Consider the following 21,211-nt stretch of genomic DNA (forward strand, 5'->3'; position numbering starts at 1 on the left):
GTGCCTGGGTGGCTCAGTGGGTTAAGCTGCTGCCTTTGGCTCAGATCATGATCTCAGGGTCCTGGGTTCGAGTCCCGCATCGGGCTCTCTACTCAGCAGGGAGCCTGCTCCCCCCTCTCTGCCTGCCTCTCTGTCTACTTGTGATCTCTCTCTGTAAAATAAATAAAATTTTTTAAAAAATGAAACTTAAGTAGGACTTGATCAGATAAAAAATAAAATATTAAGATATTAGTTAAGGATTTGTCATTAGTATTTGCATGTTTGCAAAGAGATAATTATTAGGAAAGAAAGAATGACAGGCAAGTCCATAGCTGTGGATTGAGAATTAGGAAAACTAGGTAAAGAAGAAATATCATGTCAAAGTCAGAAGTAACAGAGCTAGGATGTTGCAACCTAATGTCATAGTTTACTGAAGTAATTCTTCAGTCCTGCACTGGAGTTACGTCCACCAATTATACATACCCTCTTATCACAGAATTCCTCTTCTTTTTAAATTTTTAAATTTTAATTCCAGTATAGTTAACATATAGAGTGTTCTATTAGTTTCAGGTGTATGACATAGTGATTCAACATTCTATATGTTACTCAGTGTTCCATCATGATGAGTATGATAAGTATGCTCTTTTATCCCCATCACCTATTTTAGCCATCTCCCCACCAATCTCCTCTCTGGTAACTACTCTTCTCTATACTCTCTGTTCTCTGTAGTTAAGAGAATTGCTCTTCTAAACACAAAACAAAAATGTTCATATGCCCATGTATATATTAGTGTTCTTATCAATACTCTGCAAAAGCTGGAACCAACTCTGCTCATCAACATGGAATAGATAAATAAGTCGTCTTATATTCACTCAACAGAATACTATGATTTTTAAAAAAATTTATGTTATTGCTTCTGTAGTGAGTTTCACAGCGAGGATTCAAACCCAGACAGTCTTACTCCCATCCTGAGTTTTAGCCTTCACTACATTAAGTGTCTGAAAGCATCCTGAATTCATATCCTGATTCTGAAGAACACTATACAAAAATATTTCTTACCTGTCTCCTTCCAACCTCTGTCTGTCACCTTCACTATGACAGCCAGATTGAACCAGTGAACTCAATTCTGGAAAACTACATCCCATGCTATACTCTGTCTTTCACAGAATTATGACATACTTAATTCTGGTGTTATATGCCTGGATGAGAGTATTTATTAACCACCCTCCCCCACCAGAACCTCCTACTCTCTCTCTCTCTCTCTTTTAAAGATTTTATTTATTTGACAAAGAGAGATCACAAGTAGGCAGAGAGGCAGACAGAGAGAGAGAAAGGAGGAAGCAGGCTCTATGCTGAGCAGAGAGCCCAATGCGGGGCTTGATCCTAGGACCCTGAGATCATGACTGAGCCAAAGGCAGAGGCTTAACCCACTGAGCCACCCAGGGGCCCAGAACCTACTACTCTTTAGAGAAGCATCAAATCTAACTATCTTCTCATACAAATTGCTGGGAATGCAAGAAAGCTGCATATAATAGAGTCTTATCCCATCTAAGTGTCTGTTCTTTAATTTAAGTGGACCCTAAGTACTTTAGCAATCATTCAATTAGAAAAGTAATGGTGGATGTTCCTGGTTGATTACAGCAAATCCCTGCACTTGCCTCCATTTCTCTGTACCTGCTGTTTGTTCTCACTCCCAAACAACCTTGAACCTGTTTCAAATTTTTTATCTGCTGTTCAACCTCAAGTAAACATCTGGTTCTATATCTTTACTATTGCTATGGTCCTTTTACATCTCATAATGGCTTCTGATACTATGTAAGAAACTTTAGAAATTGAAGAAAATTTAGGCCATTGACCTCCATTACACTGTATTCTGCACATTTACATTCTGACATTGCAAAGTAGTTCACAAATAACTTGAACTATTGGATAAAAAGTTAACAAGAATATGAGCCATGAGATTTTTTCTGGATATCAAGTGTGCTGTCTCAGACAAAAAACTTCCAGAGGGTGTTAAGGAGTTCTTTAATGGCCTCAAGATTGTCATTTCTCTGTGTCTTATTCAGTGGGTTCTGGTGATCTAGAATGGTTGGTTCAGTCTCTTAGGCATTTATGGAATCTTCAGACTCGAAAGGTCATAACATTTAAAGAATATTATGAGTTAATATGATCAGGAGCCATAGATGCTTTTGCCAAGACTTTTATAGACCAGGATCTTCTGGCTGGCATTACCTGCAAAAAAGATACACTTGTAGCCCTAAGCCTGAATATTATTTAATAGCATCTTTCAGTACTTCTGTTTCTTTTTTTTCTTTTCTTTCCTTTCCTTTTCCTTCACCCTTCCTCTCTCCCTCCTTACCTCCCTCCCGCCCTTTCTTCCTTCCTTCTTTGAAAGCATCTTTCAACTGACATCTTCTTCCATGAATAGAAGTCTTTTCTTTTTCTTTTATTTAAATTCAAGTTAGTTAACATGTAGTGTATTATTAGCTTCAGGGGTAGCAGTGCTACTCTACCTGATGATGGACTACAGATGGAGTGTTTTTCTTTACTTGTAGGCCTGGGTCAGGATGACTCTCACACTGGCAGTCCCAAGTCACAAAACCTCTAATATCAAGCCTCTTAATTCCCATTTTGATGTTCTTTGCAACAGATTCAATTTTATCTTTGTGATTCTCTAGTGTTTTATTGAGGGGAGGATATCTAATCTTGCATATGCCTTTCATATGTTGGCATGAAAGATGTATTTCATAATCAAAATTCACCCAGGGAGATAAGATGGATCAGTCTCTCTGCAGCCACTTCCTGTTGCTGCCCAGTTCCCATCACCAGCCATCACAGAGATCTTCATAACTTTGGGGGCTGCCTATGCTCAGTGACTGGCTTCCTGGGCTTACTATTCAGACTTGGCCTTTCTATTGACTTAATGCTCAGAATGGAATACACTGAGACTTCAGTCTGTGACTCCTACACCCTGGCACAGACTGCTTTATTGGGAAGTATTTAGGTAATTAAGAATTATATAGGAAAGTGACATCTGTGACAAGGAGCACACACATGACAAAATTTCATAGATCCTACCACCACACCCAAAGCCATCACATTGCCATATCAAGGTCATGAGTGTAAGTTTTCCTAGTATCAAAAGGGTATAGGAAACACTGGATGAATTCACTTTGGACTTCCTGTTCTGTCTAATAATCTCATTTGGTAACAAACAAGGGTGAATTACTTGCTAGGGATGCCTTAACAAAGTACTACAAATTGCATGTCTTCGACAAAAGAAACATACTGTTTCAGAGTTTAAGCTGGCAGTCTAAAATTAAGGTGTTGGCAGGATTGATTCCTTCTGAGGGTTGTGAAATAAGAGGCTGTTCTAGGTCTCTCTTCTTGGCTTGTCAGTAGCTGTCTTCTCTCTATGTCTCTTAATACCATCTTCCCTCTATGTGTATCTGTCGCTCGGTCTAAATTTCCCCTTTTTATTGGGATAATAGTTCTTTTGGATTTGGGGCCACCCTAATGGCCTTATTTTAACTTAACTCTGTAAAGATCCTATTTCTGAAACAGAATCACCTTCTGAGGTGCTGGAAATTACGACTCCAACATATTTTTTGTAGCATGTAGGGGACAGAACTCAGCCTAGAATAAAGAATATGAAATAGTTGAAGTAGATAGGCCCCCATATACTCACATAGTTTATAATTACTGTGATAGAAATTGATGCTACTGTTGAGTCAGATGGGTCAGTCATTTATCTCATCCCCAGATTAGGGATTGAATATGTGTTAAAACGTACAGATAGGCTGAGAAGTATTTTCCTGATTGGCAGTCATAAAAATAGAAAAAATATATAAAATCAATAATGTCATTTGACTTTGTGCACCTGGTGTTTTACTACATAAGATGCTAGGCTAATCGTTGAGACCTTCTGCCGATAGAAGGGTAGAAGATATTCTGTTAGGATTATTTCTCCACCCTTTAACTTAAAAACATTGCTTTTCTCTCTCTCTCTCTCTATATATATATATATATATACTGAAGGAATATAGTCTAGAACCTTTAACAGCAGAAATATATATGTATAAAGAGGTTAAAACATAGCTAAGCACCTGTACTATTTTTACTTCTTGTGTTACCCTGATTGTTTGGTATTTTAATAAAGACAGCATTTAGAAATTAAATTTCAACTAGAAATTATACTAAACTCCATTGCACATGGCATGGGAGAAAACTGAGGAGCTTAGCCATTCACCTTCTTTGCCCTAAATCCAGGTATCTCTTGCTATTCACATTAATCCTGAAGAGCCATTCCCTGTAAGCCAGTTCTTCTCAATTTTGTACGTCCTTGCCTTCACTGTTCTTAATAGGTAATAATGAGTCATATCAGTAGAACAGGGAGGCATGCCCTAAGGAGTGGCTAAGAATAACAGCTCAAGGGGTGCCTGGGTGGCTCAATGGGTTAAGCCTCTGCCTTCGGCTCAGCTCATAATCTCACGGTCCTGGAATCAAGCCCACATCGGGCTCTCTGCTCAGCAGGGAGCCTGCTTCCCCCTCTCTCTCTGCCTGCTTCTCTGCCTACTTGTGATCTCTGTCAAATAAATAAATAAAATCTTTAAAAAAAAAGAATCACTGCTCAATATACTGATAGTAACATTTCATGTGGGTATAAATAAATACATAATTACATAAATGTGTATATCTATGTATATATACAAATGTAACTATTTTCTCATTGATTAAAGCATGAGAATCAAAATTGGTCTTCTGTTTACACTTCCGGTGCCATAAATGTGTGATTATTTTTACCCCACCTGATCTGAAAAATGATTTGAGATAGCCTATACAATGAAATCGGTCCAACAGTATAAAAGTAATCAAAAACCTTGTAATAAAGGAAAAGGCCAGTAAAATAATATAAATTCAATAGAATGTTTGCTATGTAAAATACATGACAATGAAACATTACATTAAAGAAAGATCTAATCCAAATATTCAAGGATGATTTATCATTGGAATATCAGGCAATGTGTCACTGCACTAAAAAAAAATTTATGTATCTTGATAGATGTCAGAACAACATTTTTTAAAAAGAGTTTTTTTGAGAGAGAGAGAGAAAAAGCATGAGCAGGGTGAGGGGTGGAGGAGAAGGAGAAGCAGACTCCCTAAGCAGGAAGCCCTACCTGGGGCTCCATCCCAACACTCCCAAATTATGACCTGAGCCAAAGGCAGATGGATGCTTAACCTACAAGCCACTCACCGGCCCCATAATAACATTTTATAAAGTTCAATGTTTTCAGTGATTACAAACTTTTAAAACACTAGGCATAAAAGGGAACTTTTTTAGCACAGCAAAACCTGCATACTTAAAGACATCATACATGTGATGAACAAATTTTAAGACATTACATTCCTTGTCAGTTGCTCTTTTGTTTAACTTGTTTCTCTGACTTTTCAGGAGTTCCACATTTGGAACTCTCTAGTTTACTTTCCAACCTTGGAACTCAGAACTCATTGATGCTATTCTACCAATAATATTCCCTGTTTTGGTCCTGTCACCTTTCGAGGCTAGAAGAGAGATATACTTTCTAAGGAGATAATTAGGCATTCAAAAATACTTCCAATTTGCTGATAGGCCAACTCGAAATTTATGAAAAACTGGATAATTTTAATTGATTTGAACAGTTCCTTATTTGTAAACTATCTTCATGGTTTATTTCTCAGTTTGTATATGCATTTTATATTCTTGTTTTTATAAAGAATGTGAGTATATAGTATACATGTATATGCACATATTTTGTGCACAGAGAAATGTCATAAATTTATGATTCTCAAATGATGGTTATGAGTACATTGTTTTTGTTTTTCTTTTTAGAAAATTATTAGAAATATTAAGATACAGATTCTATTAGGATATTTTGGACATAGAGTATTGATCTCTGATCAATAGATCAGACAGATCCCTATAAAATAATTTGGGGAAAGGAAGATACAAGTGGAAGAAATAAGCAGAATTTGGAGTCCTTGAGATTATAAATAATAATGACAGTTCTTAATATAGTTTCTAATAAGTTGTGAAAACTAGATCATTGTGTCTCTGTCATGGCTATGAATCTCAGTTCTGTTGAAAGCTTATTTTTGCTTTTTGGTTTTTTAAATTTTGTTTTGTATTTTATTTTATGTCTTCCTGTTTAGATTTTGACTTATTTTTCCTTTTTTTTTTTTTTAAAGATTTATTTATTTGAGAGAGAAAGACAGAGAGAGAACACAAGCAGGCAGAGAGGCAGGCAGAGGGAGAGGGAGAAGCAGGCTCCCCGCTGAGCAGGGAGCCTGATGCAGGGCTCCATCCCAGGACCCCAGGATCATGACCTGAGCTGAAGGCAGTGGCTTAACCCACTGAGCCACCCAGTGCCCCTTATTTTTCCTTTTTTATTGAATGTTTTCCTTATAATTACTTAATCAGAATCGCAAGTTATGATACTAAGTAATTGAAAATTTTAAGTTTCTAGTATTCTATAGAGATAGATACATATGATAAAAGAAATACGTTTTAAATCATATTATTAAGTAAAAACAATTCTTAGGCACAACACAATTTAAATATATATATATATATATAAAATATATATATTATATATATCTCAAAGTTTTTGAATAAAAGTCATAGCAAAAGAAATCCATCAGAGTATTGCCTATGATGATGGGTTGATAATGGGCCTTGTAATCAGAGATAGGGAGGAATAACATAAAATAATAGAGAAATTGTGCATGAGTTAGCATTTGTGGTAAAGACTGAGTCATTATTCACCCACACCACTGCCTCCTGTGAACACAATGGAACATTACAACGGAGTCTTTGAGACTCCGTATGAGTTGGCTGCAACCATGTAAGTGAGTTCTGAATGATGAAATGAAAAACAGCACTTTTAGCCTAATCATTACACCTTGTGCATAATCACCCCTTTGTTCTCTTTTCTTCTGCTTGTGAATTCAGCATCACAGATGAAAAGCTCTTGGATACCTGACTTACCATGGAGAGTCTGCCTGACTCATCACACTGGACTATGACTAGGTGAGAAATAATCATTTAGCCTGCTAAGCTAGCAAGATGTGGTGTTGTTAGAGTACCTAGCAATAATCACCCTTAACAGGATGATGATGGGGTACCATGAAGCGTATGATTAAATAAAAGTCTTTTTTTGTGGGAGAAATGTAAAAGAAAAGGAAAAAGAAAAACAGAAGAGGAAAGGTTCCACATAACAATATTTTACGAAGCCTCCATACAAATCAATGTTCATATGTATTATTGCATAAGCAAAAGCAGAGAAGAGAATTCTTATTTAAAATATTCACTAGTTCAAGTTTTGTCCATATGAGACTAACTGGAACCAAATATCCCTTTCCACTATTAAAAACCAGATAACACAAATAAAAGAGTTGTTTTCAGAAACTGGAAAACAGAACATGGGAGTGTGACACATAAGGCAAGAAAACAAAGAGGTTAAAGTTATGGTTACCTCATTTACTATCTAAAAACACTTTCTGGATCATGGCACTGGGAGGAGAAATCCAATGGTAACTGTTGTCTTGTTGCATTGAGAAAACAGAAGTTACTTTTACGGAAGACTGAGCCAGCTGGTTGTGTAAGGCAGAATACCATAAAGGATGGAGGTAGACAGAGGAATCCTTTTTGAATTGTGGGTGCATATTAATCTGGACACACAAAGGAATTATCTTCATCAGGCTAAGGAGCTGAAAATTCTAGGGAGCTCTATGCTGGATAATTCAGAGATCACACAGCCCTGGGAGTCATTTCGATAACTGGGGTGTTCAGGAGAGACACCCCAGTTGTTTTTTTTTTAAAGCAGGAATGAACTATCTATAAAGGCTATTTTAGACCTTCCCTACAAAGCTTAAAAAAGAAGTGTAAACAGACCAAAGTAATCAGTTAAAATGTACACTGTCCCCAAATTTATCTATAAATTAAATCAGTCTCAGTCAAATTCTGAACAGACACCTTATAGGAACTGAAAAGTTCATTCAAAATACATGCAGAAATGAAGAGAACTTAGAATAACCAAAATAATTTTGAAAAATAAGAACAACTTTGGAGATTTATACCACTTAAATTCAAAATTCATTATATAGGTCAAATATCATGACAGTGTAGCATTAGCATAAAGTTAAGACAAAAATGAATGGGGGGGGGGTGCCAGGTGGCTCAATTGGTGGAGTGTGTGACTCTTTATCTCAGGGTTGTGAGTTCAAGCCCTGTGATGGGTATGAAGACTACTTAAAAATTAAATCTTAAAAGGGAAAAAAAAAAAAGATAAAGATAAAAGTGAATGAACCAAAATAGCTAGACCAGAAATAGAACAAAGTGATTAAGAAAAAACAAAACCCTGAAATGAGTAAGTTATTGAATTAGATTGGGTTAACTATGTGATTTTGCTGTTTAGGTATATTGTGATAGGGTGTTGAAGTGAAATTACTGTGTTTGCATTAAAAGCAAGTTCTATAGTGCATTCAAAGGTCAGGTCCTCAGACACTGTGATAGACAACAACATTGAAATATCAGAAGAGATAATGCTTAAGTTGAGTACATTGGCATAGTGACAAAAGTCTAAGTTCTCTTATTCGTCAGCATATACAGAGGCAAAATTTTGATGAGTCACATGTATGAAATTATCAGTAAGAACTTGCCAAGAATGAGATTCATTAAAAAGTTTTGTTTTTGTTCTAAAGATTTAGGAAGTTCTGCAGATAATAAACATGAGGTCTGCTGTTTGACTGTATTGATTAGAATTTCTTAATTAGTATCTTTTCAAGGTGTAAAGGGAAAAATGAATGAAACAAAACAATTAAAAGACCAAAATGAACACATTATTGGACAACTAATTTATTTTAGGTACCAGGTAAAGCACTTTTGTATATATTATCTCAACGCAAAGAGGAGAAAAAAATAAAATGATGACATACATAGCAGTGGATTTTTGTTACTTAAACATTTCTTCCACTTATCATTAATAATGGATAAAATGAAGGCAACCTCTGGATGTTTGTAAGTAATGTTTATTTCTGTAAATATGTCCTACTGGGAGAATGGGGCCATAGGGTCTAATTCTTAGTCCCAGGGATTGTGGTTGCTTTGAAGTTCTCACAAACTTTTTCTTTTGATTGAATCATCTATTTTACTGCATAAAAACAGATTTTTATCTTGAAAAACCTGAGGTTTAAAAAAAAAAAGATTAGTGTCAGTATCAATTGAAAGGGTGGAGAACAGAAACATTCAGTGAATTTTTGCTGTTAATTGGAACATATCTTTATAAGCATATAACCCCCCAAGACAGACCACAGAGACTAGATCAGATCTGGGTATAATGTGCTGAATTTTGGTGCAGAAATGCAGGGTAAAATATTTGTCTCCATGGGGACAGATCCATTACTGCACTTTTTGAAATGTCAAGGTTACATTTGAAAAGTAGTTGCAATTTTCTCCCATTTCATAAAGATAATTCTCTGCTTGTACTTCACACATAAAAATCTGTGACTTAATGAAAATTTTCTTCACAGTATTAGGATAATAATCCCAACCTAACATGGCTTAGAGTACAGTATATTTTTTCTTAATCTCCAGATTCCAGGGAATAAAAACATAATATTGTTGGTGATTCAGTAATATTTTGCCTTTTTGAGCACTTCAGTTTTGTAGGAGGTCACAGTTTGTTTCAGAAACTTTGTCAAATTAGGTATCTCTTTTTTGGAAATATTAATCCATAAAAGAGGAAAACATGTTTGAGATATTTCTATATAAAATAGCCTACCTCAGATAAATTTAATCTTACATTTGTGTATATTTGATATGCTTTACGAAGTCCTGATTATATATGCAGTAGCAGTACAGCTGAACATTGCAGTATACTTTTACAACTATTAAACCATCAAAGTTTATTATGGTACAAATGTTAAAAATACTAGTAGCTATTTGGAGGTAGATATTAGATAGTGATACTTAATGGGATGGAATGAATGGCAAATGCAAATAAAATTCTCAAATAATTTTAAGGAAAATTAATTTCAATTTATTGGAAATCTTAATATAACAAATACTTTTAAAAGTTCATTTAAGGGAATTCTGGAAGATGGTCAGTTGTAGAAAATCAATAACTAGAAGCATTAAATTAAAATTTCTGTCACAGGGCTGGGGAATGAGAGGACATATGGACAAGATTTTAAAGATTTAAGTAATTTTGCAGATGTCAACAGGTGATTTGCCTTTATATTGGACAATTATTTTTAGTCCATAAACCATTGATACAGAAAAATGGTACAAAAATTATGGCCTTTCCTTGCAGAAATTAAACAGTGTATTTTTATAAGAAATACTCAAACATGAAACATCATTTAGATTTAACTAAATATTATAAATATTATACTTTCCATATGTTAAAAACAGGCATTTTCACATGGATCATCTTTTTTTCAAGATTTCATTTGTTTTCTGAGAGGGAAAGAGAGAGAGTGAGTGCAGGCACACAAGCAGGGTGCAGGGGCAGAGGGAGAAGGAAGCCAACTCCCCACTGAGCAGGGAGCCAAATGCAGGGCTTAGTCCCAGGACCCTGAGATCCTATCTGAGCTGAAGGCAGCCACTTTAACAGACTGAGCCACCCAGGCACCTCTTCATGTGGATTATTTTATGTCATCTTCACAATAACCTTGTGGAGCAATTATTTCTATTTTAAAGATAAGCAGATTTGACTTATAGAGTCTAACAAACTTGTTCAGAATCTCAGCTACTTAATAGTCGATGTGAGATCTTTAACTGAGATCTTTTACCCCAAGTATAGTGCTTTTTCCACTACCTACACCAACTCAAATAATTAATAGCTTCATTTGGACATCTCAATAAATCTATTATTTGTTCACTAAATATCTACAAAATTTCTAGTATTTCTGATATCTCTGTGTTACATAGTGAAGATTTAAGAGTTACCTTGACTGACCTCAAGTAAATTTTGTTCTTCTGTATGTTGTTTAATATGTTGTTTTTCTCTGGCGGCTTTCAAATTAAACATAAATTTGACTGTATGTGAGTAGGTGCTGTTTTCTTTGCATTTACTACGCTTGTGTTCCAATGAGCTTGAAGTTGTACTTTATGTTTTTCACCAAATTAGAGAAATAAGCCACATTTCTTCATACATTTATTCTGTCCCTTTGTTTTTTTTTTTTTTTTCTCTCCTGGTACTATCACTGCATATATGTTAGACCATCTTCAGTTGTTGCAGTTTTTCTGAGTCTGTTCATTTTTTGCATTTAATTGTCTCTCGTATCTAATGTATTATTTATCTGTCTTAAAGTTCATTTACTTTATCTTCAATATGTTGTTAATCCCGTTAGATAAAATTTTTATTTCAGATTGTATTTTTCACTTTTTAATTTCTTTTTTATTCTTCTTTTATAGCTTCTATTCCTTTGCTGAGATTTGTCTTTTTATTCATCACCAATGAAGATAATTTTAGTAGCTTCTTTAAAATCTGTTCTGATTCCAGCTACTTGATCCATCTCTAGTTTTGTCTTCATTGATTGTTTTTTTCTTTGAGTGTGGCATTTTTCTGTTTCATTGAAATTTGTGTAATTTAGATTTGTGTTCTGGGTATGAATTATATTGTAGAGATTCTGGATTAGGTTATATACTTTCAAAGAATATTGATTTTTTTTTTTTGAGTGTTCAGTTTGACAGAACTCAAACTACAATTTTTTCCATGTGGTACATGGCAAGTTCAGCCAAATATTTGGATATAATGTGGTGTTTCTACGTTCTCTCTCTTTGTAGAGCCCCTCCCCCGACTCCACTCTGCCCCCTTTTAATTTTTCAGCTGTGTAGTTATCCCAGGTTCTGCCCTTCTTTGTTCATCAGTCTAATAAAAAAGTCTTATCACTTTCATACTATAGTTGTACAACATTGCACTAATGGTGTCTGCCCTCAGGCTCTGAGTGGTAAAACTAGGAAGCCTACCTAGGATTATTCTCTTCTACCAAGTGCTGACTTACCTATAACATCTGCCTGCTTTGCTCAGTCTTAAGTGCCCTTAGATAATTGTTTTTCTTTACATATTACACTGTAGTTTATGGAATCATACAACATGTGGTGTTTGTGCCTGGCTTCTTTCACTTAGCGTAATGCTTTAAAATTAATTTTTAATATTGTATATATAATAGATTATTCCCTTATGTTCATATTCTTTTACTATTGAGTAGCATTTTTTTGTGTTAATATGCCACAATGTGTTAATCCATTAGCTCTTTAATGAACATTTGGGTTATTTTTAGTTTGGGCTATAACGAATAAAGTTCTTTAAAAATTCAAATAGAAGATGTTGGGTGGAAATATAGTTTTATATTTTTTGGAATTACTTGGTCATGTGTAAGTGTTACTTATAACTTAAACTATCAAAAAAGTTTTGGTTTTTTTTTTTTTTTTCAAAAGCAATAACTTTATTTTATATTCCCCTCAACAATGTTTGAGATTTCCTGTAGATCTACATTTTCACTTGATATTTTCAGTCTTTTAAACTTAATCATTCTAGGGGTGCCTGGGTGGCTCAGTCAGTTAAGCCACTGCCTTTGGCTCAGGTCATGATCCCAGGGTTCTGGGCTTGAGTCCCCAGGGAGGCTGTTTCTCCCTCCTCCTACTTCTGCTCTCTCTCTGTCAAATAAATAAATAAAATCTTTAAAAAAAACCTTTAATCATTCTAGCAATTATGTAGTATTATCTCATGATTTAAATGTGCATTTCTCTAGTGACTAATGCTGTTGAACATATTTTTATATGTTTATTTACCATCTGTATATTTTTTTATGTCTTTCAAGTCTCCTGCCTAATTTAAATTTGGTTATCTTAATATTGTTTTGAAATGATTCTTTACATATTCTAGATACAAATCCTCTTTGTATCTATGGTTTGCAAATATTTTCTCCCCAACTCTTTTTAGCCTTTTATTTTCTTACTGTGTATTTTTCAGAACAACAGTTTCTGATCTTGAAAGTGTTGAACTTGACAGTTTTTAAAAATACTTTGTGATTTTTTAAATTAAACTTTTATAGAGCAGTTTTAGGTTCATAGAAAAATTGAGCAATGGTACAGAGATTTCCCACATACCCCATTCCTCCCTCATTATAAGCATTTGCCCATAAGAGTAGTATATTTGTTACAATCTGTGAACCTACACTGACACATAATTATCACCCAAACCCACCATTTTTGTTATGATTCTCTCTTGGCATTGCATATTCTATGATTTTGTACAAATGTATAGTATCCACCATTATACATATGTAGGTATGTGCATATATCCACCATTATAGTATCATACAAAATAGTTTCAGAGCCTAAAATCATCTGTGTTCTGCTTATTTCTCTTTCCCTCCCCACTAAGTTCTAGAAACCACTGATCTTTTTGCAGTAAATATTCTGGTGTCTGGATGTATTACAGTTTATTTGTCCATTCACCTTATGAAGGGTGTCTTGGTTGCTATCAATTTTGGTAATTATGAATAAAACTTAACATTTGTGTATAAGTTGTTCTGCAGGCATTGCTTTAAGCTTGTTTGGGGGAAATATCAAGTTCTCTAAGGTATTTTAATATTTCTTACAAGGCAGATCTGCTGGCAATGAATTTCTGTAATTTTTGTTTGAGAAAGTATTTCTTCTTCACTTTTAAAAGGTAATTTTGTAGGATACAAAATTGTAGATTGATGGGGTTTTTTCCCCTCAACACTTTAAATATTTCACTCCAGTTTTTTGTTTGCATGGTTTTCTGAGAAGTTGAATGTAATTCTTCTTTTTTTTTTAAGATTTTATTTATTTATTTGACACAGAGCGAGAGATCACAAGTAGGCAGAGAGGCAGGCAGAGAGAGAGGGGGAAGCAGACTCTCTGCCGACCAGAGAGCCCGATGTGGGGCTCGATCCCAAGACTCTGAGATCATGACCTGAGCTGAAGGCAGAGGCTTAACCCACTGAGCCACCCAGGCACCCCTTCGATGTAACTCTTATCTTTGTCCCTCTATAGATTAAGATTTTTTTCCTCTGGCTTTCTTATGAATTTTTTCTGTATCTTTGATTTTCTGCAGTTTGAATATGATATGCCTTCATGTAGTTTTTGTCATTTATCCTGCTTTCTAGTTCCATGATTTGGTATCTGGTATTAATTTGGGGAAGTTTTCAGCCATTGTTTCAGATGCTTCTTCTAGTATTTCCATTACTTATATGTTATACCTTTTGTAATTATTCCACAGTCTCTGGATAGTCTGAGGTTGGTTTTTTTGTTTGTTGGTTTTTCAGTCTTATTCTCTTTGCTTTTAGTTTTGGAAGTTTTTATTGTGATACCCTCAAACTCAGAGATTCTTTAGTTAGATATATTAGTGTCCAGTTTACTAATAAGCTCATCAAAGGCATTCTGCATTTCTGTTAGAACAGTTTTGTTTTTTGTTTGTTTTTGTTGTGGTTTTATCTCCAGCATTGCTTTTTGACTCTTTCTTAGAATTTCCAAATCTCTATTTACATTGCCCATCTGTTCTTACATACTGTTTACTTTATCCACAGAGCCCTTAGCATATTAATCATAGTTGTTCTAAATTCCTGGTCTGATAATCCCAACATCTCTGCCATGTCTTGTTCCTACACTTGCTCTGTCACTTTGAATGGTGTTTTTTGCCATTAGATATACATTGTAATTTTTTTTTAATAGCTCTCCATGACAAAACAGGTAAAAAGAACTGCTGTAAATAGACCATTGGCAATATGGTGGTGAGGTACGAGGAATGGAAGTGTTCTGTAGTCCGTGGTTAAATCCCAGGCTTTTAGTGAGTCTCTCCCTCTGGAATGTGAACTTCACAAGTGTTTCTCAGGTTTTTTTCACCCCTAATGTGGGAGAGGCTAGCAGGGTGAGTTGGAATTTGGTATTTCCCACCCCCAGGTCTCTTAGGCTGATAACACCCCAGCAGCTTCGGTTCCAGTCAAACAGCTTTACCTAAGGAAAGGCCTTATTAAAAGACTAGAGTGTTCTGGAGTATTTTAAAGTGTTCTGGAGTGTTCAGAGTATTTCCTTTCTCCTTGCCAGAAGCAAAGGGGGAATATTCTCTGATATTGACTGTGGGATTCTGGTCAATCTCACAAAACTGTGGGAACCTCTCTGCTTCCCTATCTTCCCAGGAAGTTTTTAACTCTCAGATTTGTCTATGCTGAGCCTCTAGCCCTTCCTCAGTTACAGTTCATGTTTTCCTATCTCAGCACAGGTATCCATAGCTATTCCTCTCTTAGTCTCTGCTCCCCAAACCCCCAACTCCCTTTATTCACTTTCTGCCTCTTCAGTCTTGAGCAGTGATTTGTTGGCCTTCCCTCTCTTATAAATTCAAGATTTGTTAGAGTCTAAGTCCGTTATAATTTATAGTTGTTAGGAAAGAGTGGCAACTTACAAGCTCTTTCTATGTACAACTAAAAACTAGAAGTCCACTTAATTTCTTGTATAGAATAATTCAGAAAATACAGAAGTCATGTGTAAGTGTGTCCAAATTATATAGAGCTACTAATAAAAAAAAAGGTACTTGAATGAGTATTTTGCAATGTTTTTTTAAACCAAATTACCTAATACACTGAATTTCCATCAAGCTTTCTGATACTTTTATTATTTATTTATTTACCTACCTTCTGGTACTTTAACCAGGGAAATTACATTGCTATATATTTAATAAAGAAACTTACATAGTCATATTAAGATCTGGAATAAGACAAAGATGCTGCTATCACCAATAATTATTAACTTTGCACTGGAGGGCTTGGCTAGCATTATAAGATACAAAAGCAAAACTTACCAAAACAGGCGGTTGCTACATCATTGTGACTCTTCCATATGCTTTCTAAGACACCTTCTTGTCAAGAGTAAACTTGACACCTGATATCATCCCTTTACACCTAGTTTTAGATAATGCTGCTGCTGGTGATTTTCTTTTATAGACAAATCTTATATCCAGAAAACTCTAAAAACTAAATATTTGGGGCAACTTGTGGTAAAATCCTCTCCTGACCAGATCTTATTTGTCATCAACCTCTGAAATGGACTCTTAAGAGGCTATTTATAGGGGTGCCCGGGTGGCTCAGTGGTTTAAACCCTCTGCCTTCAGCTCAGGTCACGATCCCAAGGTCCTGAGATCGAGCCCCGCATCAGGCTCTCTGCTCAGCCTAGAGCCTGCTTCCCTTCCTCTCTCTCTCTGCCTGGCGCTCTGCCTCCTTGTGATCTCTGTCTGTTAAATAAATAAATAAAATCTTTTTTTAAAAAGAAGCTATTTATATTGTTTATTTAATATGAAAATTTATGTATTTTTGCTGCAGAATTATTCATGTGGGCTTCCCTAGAACCCATATGGGTTTTATGTGACACATATATAATCCTTATTACTTCACAATCTGAATTCCATGACACCTATGACTGTGAGGATTTCATATAAGTAACCTATTAAATACTTACTAATAGTATATTTTTATAATCTTCAAAACTGTGCTGCTGTAAGATAGATACTAATAGTATTGCCATTTAACAGTTGAGAAAAATGAGTGGCAGAGAGGTTAAATAAACACCTAATGATACATAGCTTGTAGGTAGTAGAACTGAGGTTTAATTCTGGCCGCTTGGATCGACAGCTCATACTTTCTACTGCGGCTTTCACTAATGGTGGGTTGGGGGTGGGGTGGGGAGATATTTTCTTGTCAGCTCTGTTCAACCCTAAGATAACTGTACCTTGCCCCTTTTCATTAAATTGAAAAAGAACTCTGTACTCTAATTAAAAATTTGGAATCTATACCAAGCTACTAAAATATGAACGCCCTTTGTGTATTGCTTATTCTTATCTATCCCAATCGCTCTGTTCTGTAATACTGACAGTGGTTTCCTAATCAAAACTTCCCTTCTTGTCATACCTGAGCTGGTTTGGTCTTCTTTCTTTTCCTCTGTGAACATTACTTTTGTTTTTTGCTTTCCCTTATGCCCAAAAAAAAAAAAAAAAAAAAAAAAATCCAAGTATTCAACAAAGCAAAGCTTATACTTCTTTAATTTCTATTTAGACAGTCTCTCAATAATGAACTCTCAGTTTCTGGCTTGGACAAAAAGGAGCCCCATCCTGAAAGGTTCTAGATGACTCTACCCTCATTGGCTGGTGAGCTCTGAGACTTGTCTGTGCTTGATATCTAAGAGCCACAGTAGAAGAGACCATAGAGTATTCCATGGAATCTGGAAATAAGCTTACTTTATTCTTTGGCAGTAGTACAAATTTTACTCTTACTTAGCCTAACAATACAGAGTCTTCAGCCCTTTGAAAAGAATTTTGTCCCACCCCAGACAATCTGAAAATTCTGAATATCTATCAAAAGGAGTCACAAACAGGTCTGATTCACAGGATGTTGCTGTTGTAAACTCCACCCAGTTGAGTGTAAGCTCTTGGCAGGTAGAGACTGATTATTCTGTCCTGCATGTTTGTTTTTTATTCAGGAATTAAACAGTACCCTGGATGTCACAATGCTAACAAAATTTCTTTTATTATAAATTAAATACATTGGTCTAAGACAAAAGGTAATTGGTAGAACTGAGAGAAGGGTGCTTTGCAGAATCCATGCCACTTGGTTCCTCGACAAGAGCAAAACTGCAGAAAAGTTATTCATCAAATGTTTGTATTCTAATTTTAGCTCCCAAGCAATCCAATGAGTAAATGTAGAATAAATCACTTCCCTTATATGTAGCTTTGTTTATTGACATTTTCCATTCGTAAAATAAGAGACATCTATCAAATTTCTAACATCTACAGTGAGATTGAGCACATGATAAACTTTATTAAGAGATATATATAAATATATTAAAATACATATTTGATAATTTCAGGGTGGCTCGAATGTATCATAAGTAGGAAAAAAATGCAAAATATTAAACATATATAAATATATACACATAGATATCAACTCATTTCAATAAAATCATCTGCAAGTGTATGTGAATGTGTATAGAAAAGAATAAATTCCTAGAAGGAAAGCTAATTTGTTATAAATAAAATAGTTGCAAAGTTCAATGAAAGAATCTTCAAAGTAATAAAAATCAAAAAATAAACAGAACAATTTATATGGCTAGGCAAATAAGATTACCACCAAAGGTAGGAAGGCTATTTGTGCATAACTATGTCATAAATAAAAATGAAGTTTCACTACAGAAGTGCAGCTTAATTCAAATTTGAAAGCAAAAGGCATCATAAAATTCCATTACCACATGGCAACAATTGTATCATTGCATCCCTTTTAATCTGAATATGTGCTCCACTGATTATTTGTTGTTCTTATTTTTAGCAGAAGTGAGATTTTTAGAGTTTAACTCAGGCATGGAGAATTTCAGTATTAGCTTTTCCTATACAGTTAAGCATGGTTACGTATATTAATAATCTATCAAGATCTACTACTACACTTTTGTGAACAGATTGCTTCTCACATGCAAGAGTTTTGAGTAGGTACTACTTTGTTTTGCACTTCTTCCTTTTTAAAATTTGTGAATATACATTTGCATGATTCAAAATTCACAGTGATATAAAAAGGTATACACACAACAGCAAGTTCACAACTTTTCTGGAACCCATTGGAGTGCTGAAGTTGCAAGGCAGTCAACTGGTCCAAAAAAAAATCTAAGAAAAGACGGGAGGCTTCAGGGAAATACAAGATAAGAACAGTGGCTTACCAAGATAGGATGCGGCTGGACAGCAAGAAGGAGTTATCTGTCCCTCATTGGCAGATCAGCTAGGGTTATTGGAAAATTGGTGGAAAGTGAATGTGCATGGCAAGTGGTGAAGGCCTTGGGAGCAGCAAATAATTGGAGGTCTGCTAATTGAGGACTCATAGAAAATTTTGGTCAATTTCTGAGAAAGTCTCCCTTGTGCAGAACTGGAGGAGGGAAACAGTAAATCGCTCCTGTGGAGATGGGGGTGGGGGGGGATTTGCAAGTTTCAACTGAGACATTACTCCTCTATCTTCCCTACAAAACTAAAAATCCTAAACCTGTGAGGGGATGGTCAGTATATCCTGTGAGGGGATGTGCTCATGGGGTGCTGGTGAAAACCCACTGCAGCTTGGGAAAGGAAATAGGAAAAAAGAAACTTGAAACCCTGGAGGAGGGGCATAAAGATCTACTGGACTCAAACTGCAAAGCAAACTATGGGACTGAGAAGTAGAGTCAATATGCCCAAGACAAAGATTTAATCAGAGTAGAGAACAACTGCATCTGTGGCCCCCCATCCCTGAGCAGGAAAAGAAGCCTCAAGGAATAAGTAATTTGTAAAATACAGACCTTCACTGAGGTCCAGTATGAAGGGAAGATTGGCCTGGAGCAAGCATTGAAATAAAAAGCCTTCTGAAAACCCCTACCCTAAACACAGGGTTGTATTAGAATTTGGAAGGCAGCTATGCTCACTACTATACCACCAACACTTGTATTAGAATTTGAACCCTATGGTACAGATCTGAAAAATCAGGTTTAATGGGTTAAACAAATTGCTCCCCCCACCAAAGTCCTAGCAAGAGGAAGAGCATGACCATTTCCAAGCGTGAAAACTATTTCCTACAATCTCTTCTGTCCTACATCCTAAAAGATGTACATCTTTTAAGAATAAGCTAGAAAGCATACAAAAAGGTAAGGAAAAAACCAGCACCTTCCTAAGAAACAGAGCAATCATTAAAACCAAACTCAAATATGATAGAGATGTTAGAAGTACCTGAGAGGGAGTTTTAAATAACTATGATTATTATGTTAAAGGCTTAAAGGAAGAAGTAGACAACATGTAAGACAGGTGGTTAAATTTAGAAATTATAACAAAGATTCCAATAAGAACACCAAAAATGCATAACATAGTCACAAAGAATGTTTTCAATAGGCTTAATAATAAATGGGGCATAGCCAAAGAGAGAGTCCATATACTGGAAGACAGTCATAGAGAAGTCACCCAGAAGAAAATGCAGCCTATGACTAAGAAGTCTTCAGATGAAGGAAATAAACACAATCAAGTGAGTGGGGAAGAAAAACCCAACCTAAGTAACTGGAAAATAGTGTTTTGACTGGATAACACAAAGCCTTAAGGCCAAAAGAACTAAAGGGACATTGCATTCTAGTTGGTAACCTTGTTTCACATGCACCTATGGCACATATTATCAGACTGCTTTATATGAGTACTAGGCTTGAACAAATGAACACATTTTAGTAATGACAGTCAGAGAACTCACTATTGGAGAAAGAAAGGGGCTATGTCCCAAGGACACAGGAGCCACATTTAAAAAGAGCTCTCAGTGACCAATGCAGAAATAATCTAAGCAACAAAATAAATAGTAATAATATTAGGTTATAACCCTCCCCAATAAAATATATGTCCATGAATCTGAAGACTTCAGTTTTTAGCCCAACATATAAAATGATTGGAAATCATTACTCTTATCCTTACAATGAGAAAGCAAAGCTAGACAAACTGAAGTTCAGTGAGTTTCTCAGACACACCAAAGAAATGAGGTTGCAGGACAAACTGCATTCCCAAAAATTCAAGAGTCTGTTGTATCCAGAGAGATAACACTCCTGAGACTGGCTTACCTGGAGCAGGAGCTGCCAGTCAAGTATCATTTATGCAGTATGCATTAGGAATTACCGGACTGCAGAGAGACCATAGATGGTGAGAATCTCCTTGAAGCTGCAGTTAGAAGGGACCCCTACACCTTCCCAGGCTTTTCCTCCAGGAACCCCATCAGCTGTTCACTAGGAGATCAGAGGAAGCTCCTAAGGAGCTGGTCCTTGTTCTTCCACAGTTCTTGTTTTCCTCTGTTGTATTCTATTTCATTCCATTTCCCGGGTCCTGATAGGGAAAGAGGGTCATAGGTGTTGCGAAACTCTCACAAACCCTTCCTCTCTAACAAGGGCCTAATCTCCAGGATGGAGAACACCCCTAGAGCGTGAATCTGGAAACATATCCCAGTTTGGGGAAAGGAAATAACACTCCACCCTAGACCAATCATATCTTCCCATGTCACCTAAGGCAGGGTCAACAAAGAAAAGGGCATTGAGGAAATATACTAGAAATATTACAGCTGGAGAGGAGACTAGCAGATAGGAGTGACCAAAGCTCTACTCCTGGAGGAGAAGCAGAAATACCTCATAGGCCAAATCCCCAAGACA

The 21,211-nt window shown here is 35.8% G+C and overlaps 1 long non-coding RNA gene across 1 annotated transcript in view; it reads left to right on the top strand.

Annotated features, from left to right (window-relative positions):
- The first annotated feature begins 631 nt into the window (after positions 1 to 631).
- LOC116570979 overlaps positions 632 to 21,211 on the top strand; it is a 160,097-nt gene continuing 139,517 nt past the window's right edge. Inside the window, exons 1-2 of the long non-coding RNA XR_004277626.1 lie at positions 632 to 672; positions 6,968 to 7,045. This is a non-coding gene — a long non-coding RNA (uncharacterized LOC116570979). The remainder of the gene's footprint in view (positions 673 to 6,967; positions 7,046 to 21,211) is intronic.

The sequence above is a fragment of the Mustela erminea genome, chromosome 12, assembly GCF_009829155.1.
Source record: "Mustela erminea isolate mMusErm1 chromosome 12, mMusErm1.Pri, whole genome shotgun sequence".
Lineage (NCBI taxonomy): Eukaryota > Metazoa > Chordata > Mammalia > Carnivora > Mustelidae > Mustela > Mustela erminea.